Source organism: Nanorana parkeri, unplaced genomic scaffold (assembly GCF_000935625.1).
Source record: "Nanorana parkeri isolate BGI_ZX_2015 unplaced genomic scaffold, ASM93562v1 scaffold622, whole genome shotgun sequence".
Classification (NCBI taxonomy): domain Eukaryota; kingdom Metazoa; phylum Chordata; class Amphibia; order Anura; family Dicroglossidae; genus Nanorana; species Nanorana parkeri.
Window position 1 is genome coordinate 622,337 of NW_017306890.1, and position 10,293 is coordinate 632,629.

Below are 10,293 nucleotides of genomic sequence, written 5' to 3' on the forward strand. Positions count from 1 at the left end.
GGTGTGTCCATTGCCTATATATAACTGAGGGTGTGACAGAGGTGTGTCCATTGCCTATATATAACTGAGGGTGTGACAGAGGTGTGTCCATTGCCTATATATAACTGAGGGTGTGACAGAGGTGTGTCCATTGCCTGTATATAACTGGGGCATGGCAGGGGGTGTGTCCATTGCCTGTATATAACTGGGGCATGGCAGGGGGTGTGTCCATTGCCTATATATAACTGGGGGTATGGCAGGGGTGTGTCCATTGCCTATATATAACTGAGGGTGTGACAGAGGTGTGTCCATTGCCTGTATATAACTAGGGGTGTGGCCATTGTCTATATTTAACTAGGGGTGTGGCAGGGGTCTGTCCATTGCCTATCTATACATGGGGGTGTGGCAGGGGTGTGTCCATTGCTTATATATAACTGGGGGCAGGGCAGGGTTTTGTCCATTCTCTATATATACCTGGGGGCGTGCCAGGGTGTGTGTCTATTGCCTATATATAACTGGGGGCATGGCAGGGGTGTGTCCATTGCCTATATATAACTGGGGGTGTGGCAGAGGTGTGTCCATTGCCTGTATATAACTGGGGATGTGGCAGGGGTGTGTCCATTGTCTATATTTAACTAGGGGTGTGGCAGGGGTGTGTCCATTGTCTATATTTAACTAGGGGTGTGGCAGGGGTCTGTCCATTGCCTATATATACCCGGGGGCATGACAAGGGGTGTGTCCATTGCCTATATATAACTGGGGGTGTGTCCATTGCCTATATATAACTGGGGCATGGCAGGGGTGTGTCCATTGTCTATATTTAACTAGGGGTGTGGCAGGGGTGTGTCCATTGCCTATATATAACTGGAGGTGTGTCCATTGCCTATATATAACTGGGGGTGTGACAGAGTCTCCCAAATCATTAGGTATGATGTCATTGTCACACTAGCCGTGCATTCCCTTAGGAAATGCTAGCTGCCTGCCAACTTGATCCCCTGGATTCAAATATCTTCCTCTGCACGCAGACTACCCCAAAACGTAGGCTGCCAGGTCCAATGCAGAGACTGTGCCTGACTCTGGATCACGTACTGAGCCCTCCCTGACCTCCCTCAAATAAAGTAGAACTCTAGACCTAAACCCTCACCACGTGACCCAAAAAATTAGCATTTTATTGACTGCTTATGCAGATCCTCAGTATTCACTTTCCCCGTCTTCCAATACGGAAAAATTATTAAGGAAATTCTCCTCTCCCTTCCTTCTCCTCCGCCGACACTAAACTCCATCTGCACGCGTCAGCCTCGCACGGCCGGATTCAGAGCGCGACCGCGAAATATCCCCGTTCCCTCTCAGCGCCCCGACGTTAATGCAATTAGTTGACTGGCGGATATTTGCCGCAATCACAATAAAGCGGGAGAATTATTGCCTTCGGTACCTAGTTGAATGGCGGCCCCCGCCAGCCTCCCGCGCTGAAGGATCCGCCCTGTTTAACAAGAATGGGGCGATAGATCTCGGAGTGCGGTAATGGCCGCTGTGCATCCTTACGCGGAAAGAATGGGAGGCGGGAGTTAATCAACTTGTTAATAACCATTATGATGGTAAGTTCATCAATCCCGTCCCCGTCCTCATCTCCGTCCCGCGGCTCAACCAGTCCGGAGGAATCGAGGATTCCATTTGCGTCATTTGATTTTTTGCGGCCACGCGTAAATAAACTTAAGTAGATGGATTTAAATGCGGCGGAAGAGTTTGTTGCGTGTCATTCTTTTGAGGACATCATTTCCCCGCAGAGTTCATGCTACATCAGCCACGTCAGCACATGGCAATCGGGATAAGTACTTGTGCCGAGCCTCATTGCTTCTAAGTAATCTGCAGCCTTAATTTGGTCTCCGCGTGTTGTACGGCTCCCGGGAGAGGCCGCGGCGCAGACTCACACCAATACGTCTCATCGCGGCAACGCTGGCCAAACGGATAAATACGCAGTTATTATTAGTGGTTAATACGGCGCCATCAATCCCGCAACCGGCACAAGTTCAACCAAAAGTCAATTTAGTTTATTAAGGCCGAACTTCATCCTTCCCTCCAGTCTTATATCTGACCTCCGTCCTTCCCTTCAGTCTTATATCTGACCTCCGTCCTTCCCTTCAGTCTTCTATCTGACCTCCGTCCTCCCCTTCAGTCTTCTATCTGACCTCCGTCCTCCCCTTCAATCTTCCATCTGACTTCCGTCCTTCCCGTCAGTCTCCTGTCTGACCTCCGTCCTCCCCTTCAGTCTTCTATCTGACCTCTGTCCTCCCCTTCTGTCTTATATCTGACCTCCGTCCTCCCCTTCAGTCTTATATCTGACCTCCGTCCTTCCCTTCAGTCTTATATCTGACCTCCGTCCTTCCCTACAGTCTTCTATCTGACCTCCGTCCTCCCCTTCAGTCTTCTATCTGACCTCCGTCCTCCCCTTCAGTCTTCTATCTGACCTCTGTCCTCCCCTTCTGTCTTATATCTGACCTCCGTCCTCCCCTTCAGTCTTATATCTGACCTCCGTCCTTCCCTTCAGTCTTATATCTGACCTCCGTCCTTCCCTACAGTCTTCTATCTGACCTCCGTCCTCCCCTTCAGTCTTCTATCTGACCTCCGTCCTCCCCTTCAGTATTCTATGTGACCTCCATCCTTCCCTTCAGTCTTCTATCTGACCTCCGTCCTCCCCTTCAGTCTTCTATCTGACCTCCGTCCTCCCCTCTAGTCTTGCACAGTTGTACCGGCTCCTCTCCTCTGATGCCACTGCACACTGGGAGCTTCTCACAATGATGAAGCCGGCTTCCCGGTCAATCAGAAAGTCGGGCGCCCCGCGCCATTACACAACGCCCAGCTTCCCGATTGGCCAGCTTCCCGACCAATCAGGAAGCCGGGCAGCGAGTCATTACACACTGCCCGGCTTCCTGATTGGCCGGAAAGCAGGTTCCATGCTCCCTCATCACAAGTAACAAGTGAGCATGGAGCCAGTTTCACGGCCAATCAGGAAGCCGGGCAGCGTGTAAGGACTCGCTGCCCCCGGCTTCCTGATACCAGAAGTGTCGGGCTAGGCACCAGAGCATTCGTTCTCGCCCGAATTCTCGGCATCGGCACCGATACAAGTATCGGTATCGGCATCGGTGCACCCCTAATTTAAAGTCAATATTTTATTCTAGTTTTGGACGGAGGAGGAGAGGGTCGGGTGTATTTGTATTGCTGTCTGTGTTCCCGCTGGGGAGATTCAGATCTCTATTTGTGATCAATCACTATTGATTGATTGCTGGGAGTAGCGATTGATCACTATAGAGATGGAGCAAATGGGTCTCGTTGGCATAAGTTATAAATAAAATATGGAAAGTGTGTCAAATGTGATAGAAATGACCTTCAGGTTCATTATCTTTGGATGATGATGATGATGATACATTGTATTTCATTTGTATTGATAAGTCATACATATTGAATTTATTTATAATTGATCTATGGCTTCAGTACGTCGGCTCTTTCACAGAGACAATTCCATTGTCAATTAGACTTGTGCGCCGTCAAAAAATTTGTTCCGTTTTGTAATATCCATTATTTAGTATTTCGTAATTCCTATCCGAAACTCAATTCGGATTCGTACGAAATACGGATTTTCGTTAGTTTCGGCACATTTTCGTAACTATACGAACATTCGTTATGATGAAGTTAAAAAGCAAAAATTCCTTTGTTAATATTGGAGTCGATGTGGTAGTTGTTTTTGTATCCGAAATACGAATTCTGTTAACGGATTCCGTATCTGAATTTCGTATTTCGGACTTAAAAAAAAACTACCATCAACTCCAATATAAATGTACTTTGCTTTTTACCTTCAATATAACGAATGTTCGGAACGGAACGAAAATACATCAACGGAATTTCGTATTTCCTGCCTGTATTTGTAATGCAACTCTCAGCAGCAGAGGAGAACCTCTGATTGGCCAACCAAAACGAAATACGAATTCCGTATTTCGGACTTAAAAAAAGAAACTACCATCAACTCCAATATATTAACAAATGTACTTTGCTTTTTAACGTCAATATAACGAATGTTCGAAACGGAACGAAAATACGTCAGCGGAATTTCGTATTTCCTGCCTGTGTATTGTAATGCAACTCTCAGCAGCAGCGGATCCGTATTTCGGATTAAAAAAAAAATCTTGTCATGTTGTTCAACCTCATTTACAGGGGTAATATTAGTTCCCGTTTCAAAGAAATTCGGATCCGAAATTCGTTAACGGAATTTCGTATTTCGGATATAATTCGGAAACTGCAATTCGGATTTCGGATGCTCCGAATTTCGGAATTTCAGGAAAATTCGTACGAATTTCGATTCGTAACGAAACAAATCGCATATGTCTAATTATTGGTCTATGACTTCAGTACCTCGGCTCTTTCACAGAGACAATTCCATTCTCAATCCCCCGTCTCTTCCCCCCGACACATATGCTGTGACCGCCCTTGCTGCGTTCTGTGACCGGCTTGCATTTGGCTCCCCTCCTCTGTGTTCCGGGGGCCGGCGTTGCGAGTGACATTTGCTCTGAATTAAAAATCTGAATTTCCATGTTCTGTTATTTGACCCAGAATGCACCGGGCGAGGTTCAGTTAATTAAATTATCCTCCTAATTATAAATAATGATGAGATCGTTGGCAGTAAACTGTGCAAAGTTCAAGCAACGCAGAAGCAGCAAGATGGTAATTAGCATGCACGTGTTAATTTCTTGTCGGAGATTCGCAGATCGCTCAGGATACAGACAGCTGGTTGAGCGCTGAGCAGAAACAAAGTATCATAACCGGGATCAGCAGAGGAAGAACTGATACATGGTATATCAGAGGAGTACAATACTGTGCTCTGCTGGAGGACTCTGCTCCTTCCTCTGTAACTCTCCTCTCCTGATATACTCTGCTCTGCTGGAGGACTCTGCTCTTTCCTCTGTAACTCTCCTCTCCTGATATACTCTGCTCTGCTGGAGGACTCTGCTCTTTCCTCTGTAACTCTCCTCTCCTGATATACTCTGCTCTGCTGGAGGACTCTGCTCTTTCCTCTGTAACTCTCCTCTCCTGATATACTCTGCTCTGCTGGAGGACTCTGCTCTTTCCTCTGTAACTCTCCTCTCCTGATATACTCTGCTCTGCTGGAGGACTCTGCTCTTTCCTCTGTAACTCTCCTCTCCTGATATACTCTGCTCTGCTGGAGGACTCTGCTCTTTCCTCTGTAACTCTCCTCTCCTGATATACTCTGCTCTGCTGGAGGACTCTGCTCTTTCCTCTGTAACTCTCCTCTCCTGATATACTCTGCTCTGCTGGAGGACTCTGCTCTTTCCTCTGTAACTCTCCTCTCCTGATATACTCTGCTCTGCTGGAGGACTCTGCTCTTTCCTCTGTAACTCTCCTCTCCTGATATACTCTGCTCTGCTGGAGGACTCTGCTCTTTCCTCTGTAACTCTCCTCTCCTGATATACTCTGCTCTGCTGGAGGACTCTGCTCTTTCCTCTGTAACTCTCCTCTCCTGATATACTCTGCTCTGCTGGAGGACTCTGCTCTTTCCTCTGTAACTCTCCTCTCCTGATATACTCTGCTCTGCTGGAGGACTCTGCTCTTTCCTCTGTAACTCTCCTCTCCTGATATACTCTGCTCTGCTGGAGGACTCTGCTCTTTCCTCTGTAACTCTCCTCTCCTGATATACTCTGCTCTGCTGGAGGACTCTGCTCTTTCCTCTGTAACTCTCCTCTCCTGATATACTCTGCTCTGCTGGAGGACTCTGCTCTTTCCTCTGTAACTCTCCTCTCCTGATATACTCTGCTCTGCTGGAGGACTCTGCTCTTTCCTCTGTAACTCTCCTCTCCTGATATACTCTGCTCTGCTGGAGGACTCTGCTCTTTCCTCTGTAACTCTCCTCTCCTGATATACTCTGCTCTGCTGGAGGACTCTGCTCTTTCCTCTGTAACTCTCCTCTCCTGATATACTCTGCTCTGCTGGAGGACTCTGCTCTTTCCTCTGTAACTCTCCTCTCCTGATATACTCTGCTCTGCTGGAGGACTCTGCTCTTTCCTCTGTAACTCTCCTCTCCTGATATACTCTGCTCTGCTGGAGGACTCTGCTCTTTCCTCTGTAACTCTCCTCTCCTGATATACTCTGCTCTGCTGGAGGACTCTGCTCTTTCCTCTGTAACTCTCCTCTCCTGATATACTCTGCTCTGCTGGAGGACTCTGCTCTTTCCTCTGTAACTCTCCTCTCCTGATATACTCTGCTCTGCTGGAGGACTCTGCTCTTTCCTCTGTAACTCTCCTCTCCTGATATACTCTGCTCTGCTGGAGGACTCTGCTCTTTCCTCTGTAACTCTCCTCTCCTGATATACTCTGCTCTGCTGGAGGACTCTGCTCTTTCCTCTGTAACTCTCCTCTCCTGATATACTCTGCTCTGCTGGAGGACTCTGCTCTTTCCTCTGTAACTCTCCTCTCCTGATATACTCTGCGCTGACAGGTAACCTATAAAATCGTGTTCTAATCCATAGCGCGGCTCGCCCTGAACACAATCGCTGAAAAGCAGAAACTTATTCAAAACCAATAAAGTTGAATATTTCCCGTGTTTATTTTATTGGCTCTTCGTGGACTTGTGAAGCATTTTATGTACCAGGAACAAGTGATAAAGCGAGGAATATTAAACCGGAGGGACAATATGTGCTGATTGCTCTGAGTGAATTGTACTTAGAATTTTATTGCTCCTATCAATAAACTCCGCGGCTTTCCGGTGGATCTGTTGGCTTTGCCGGTTGCTCTGACTTGGTTGGCTCGGAACATCGATGTTTCCCATGTCTAAGGCAACGCCGGGTGAGAGATAAAAATGGATTAAACAGGAACTAAAACACACTCCCTCTTACTGTGATGAGCACAAACCACGCAGGACCAGCAGCCACTTTGTGGACTTTCTGGAGATTCTCAGACAACACAATCATGTAAATCCCGGTGGCTGTGCAGTTCTTGGCTCTGTTCATAAATGCCTGACACAGGTCAGCCCCTGCTGCCGCCTCTCATCTTGTGACTTGCTACAAAGTTGCAATGTTGCACACTGAGGGATGCACAATGAGTGCAAGAGGGTCCCAGGTTTGGCACCAGGGCTCTAGTTGTACCGGAGACTGGAGCCTCCATATGGAAGCCTGCACCTGGAAGGAATCTGCAAAAAAACAGAGATCTTCAGTATACAATACAGGACACAGGTGAGCCAGTACTTGAGTCTTTCTGTAATAAAAAAACACACACGCTATTCGAGGGGTCTGTATCCACAGGGAGAGGGGGCAATTAAAGAAATACATGAGCGTACCCGAGGCTGCAAGGGAGTCACTAGAGTGCACAGGGGTAAAAAAAGAAACTGGAGTCAATGAAGACACAGGGGACACTGGAGATGCAGGAGTTGCTAGAGTTTCAAGGATCACAGGAGACACTGGAGTCACTGGATATACAGGGGTCACTGAAGACACTGGGGTCAAAGAAGACACTGGAGTCACATAAGGACAAAGGGTCCGCCGGAGACAAGGGAGTCACTGGATTGCACAGGTGTAAATTAGATACTGGAGTAACTGAAGACATAGGGGTCACTGGGGACACATGGGTCACTGGAGATGCAGGAGTTGCTGGAGATGAAGGAGTTGCTAGAGTTTCAAGGGTCACAGGAGACACAGGGGTCACTGGGGACACATGGGTCACCGGAGACACATAGGTTGCAGGAGATGAAGGAGTTGCTAGAGTTTCAAGGGTCACGAGAGACACAGGGGTGACTGGGGACACATGGGTCACTGGAGTTGCTGGAGATGAAGGAGTTGCTGGAGTTTCAAGGGTCACAGGAGACACTGGGGGTCACTGGAGACACAGGGGTCACTGGAGACACATAGGTTGCAGGAGATGAAGGAGTTGCTAGAGTTTCAAGGGTCACGGGAGACACAGGGGTGACTGGGAACACATGGGTCACTGGAGTTGCTGGAGACGAAGGAGTTTCAAGGGTCACAGGAGACACTGGGGGTCACTGGAGACACAGGGGTCACTGGAGACACATAGGTTGCTGGAGATGAAGGAGTTTCTGGAGTTTCAAGGGTCACAGGAGACACTGGGATCATTAGAGACATTAGGGTCACAAAAAGACAACCAGTCACTGGAAGCACAGGGAACACAGGAGGCACAGGTAGATGTTGGGGGCACAGGGGAGGTAGACTTGGGTATATAGATTGCATTTCTTGAATACCGAGCAACACTGATTGGTAATTATGCCAGTGATCAAGGAGAAGCCTAGCGTTTCCAGCGGCCATGTGCTGGAGGAGAGACTAGGTAGTGAATCCCAGGAATGGTGTGTATGACGAGCAAAAAAAAAAACATTTATTGCACCTGAACTTCGCCTTTAAATAAGCCCGCCCTTTTCTTTTTATATAGAAATCGCAGTGATATTGCAGCCGGTAACCTCAGAGATAATTCACCATGTCGATGAGCAATATCAATTTAGGGCCATTGCCGATAATAGGGATCTCATTGGCTCCAAACCATTACAACAGAGGACAAATGAAATACAAGGTAGCCGTGGCCATCTGTCGAGCAGGTAGATTGGAGTATTCTACACAGGCCCGTAATGTATATAATTATGTTTACAGTGTGAATTGGCTAATAGAACCGCGCAGCTGCGCTTTTCATAACGGCTGGTAATGGAAGCGGCTTGGACAGGTGGGCTGTTAAAATTCTCTTTTCCTAATGTGCCAACGAGAAATGTTCCTAATGATTGACGAATGGAAATAATGATGTACAACATGCCGGGGGATAGATCGTGCTTCCTTTCACATCTTCACGTTAAAATACTGCAGCAAGGAAAGAGTAGGGAAGAGCGACAATGAGAGCTTTTCCTTGCACACAATTTTGGCTAAAATTTCACCAAAATGTGCTGTGCAGTTCTTGGCTCTGTTCATAAATGCCTGACACAGGTCAGCCCCTGCTGCCGCCTCTCATCTTGTGACTTGCTACAAAGTTGCAATGTTGCACACTGAGGGATGCATAATGAGTACAAGAGGGTCCCAGGTTTGGCACCAGGGATCTAGTTGTACCGTTCAAGAAAGTCATCTGGAGACTAAGCCTGCACCTGGAAGGAATCTGCAAAAAAAACAGAGATCTTCAGTATACAATACAGGACACAGGTGAGCCAGTACTTGAGTCTTTCTGTAATAAAAAAACACACACGCTATTCGAGGGGTCTGTATCCACAGGGAGAGGGGGCAATTAAAGAAATACATGAGTGTACCTGAGGCTGTAAGGAGACACAGGTGTCACAGAGGTGCGCCGAAGTCACAGTCATTGGAAGACACAGGAGTGTATATAGGGGATCATTAGGGTCACAAGAGACAGGGGGATCACTGAAGACACAGGAGCCCAGGAGTCACTAGAAACACAGTTGACACTGGAGTTGCTGGAGATACAGGAGTTGCTGGAGACAGGGGTCACTGGAGATGTGGGGGTTGCTAGAGTCCTAAGGGTCACTGGAGACACTGGGGTCGCTGGAGTGCACAGGGGTAAAAGAGACACTGGAGTTGATGAAGACACAGGGGTCACTGGAGACACAGGAGTTGCTGTAGATGCAGAGATTACTAGTGTCTCAAGGGTCACAGGAGACACTGGATAACAGAAGAACAAAATGATCACTGGAGAAAATGTTCCTAATGATTGACGAATGGAAATAATGATGTACAACATGCCCAGGGATAGATCGTGCCTCCTTTCACATCTTCACGTTAAAATACTTTTCCTTGCACACAATTTTGGCTAAAATTTCACCAAAATGGCAGGGAAGACAACAGGGAAGTAGAAATGAAGGTGGTCAATCAGGGTCGGATTTCCCACAAGGCCAACCAAGGCCCGGCCTTGGGACAGCAGGGAGTAGAGAGGCAGCGGGTGTGTGGAATTCCTATCTCCCCATGCCTGGGACATGCAGTTTTGGGCACCGGGCGGGTAGTTGTTTTCTACATTTAGCCCGGCTTTTGGCAAGCAGAGCTAAATGTAGAGCGGGGGAAGCCGCCACTTGTTTTTTCACCGAGATCACTTGTATGCAGCCTGCAGGTCTGTCATTCTCCATGGGGGTTTGGCGGGTAGGATTCCTCAATCCTCTGGCCAATATGATGTCTTACAGTGCAGGACCAGAAGCCACCAATGAGTCTGCATTGTATATGACAATGCTGAGGTGCTGAACCATATTCTGGCTGATGCTGGAGAGAAGAGGACTGGAGTGCTGGCTGGTAAAGATAAGTAATACTCTGTACTGGATCATCTC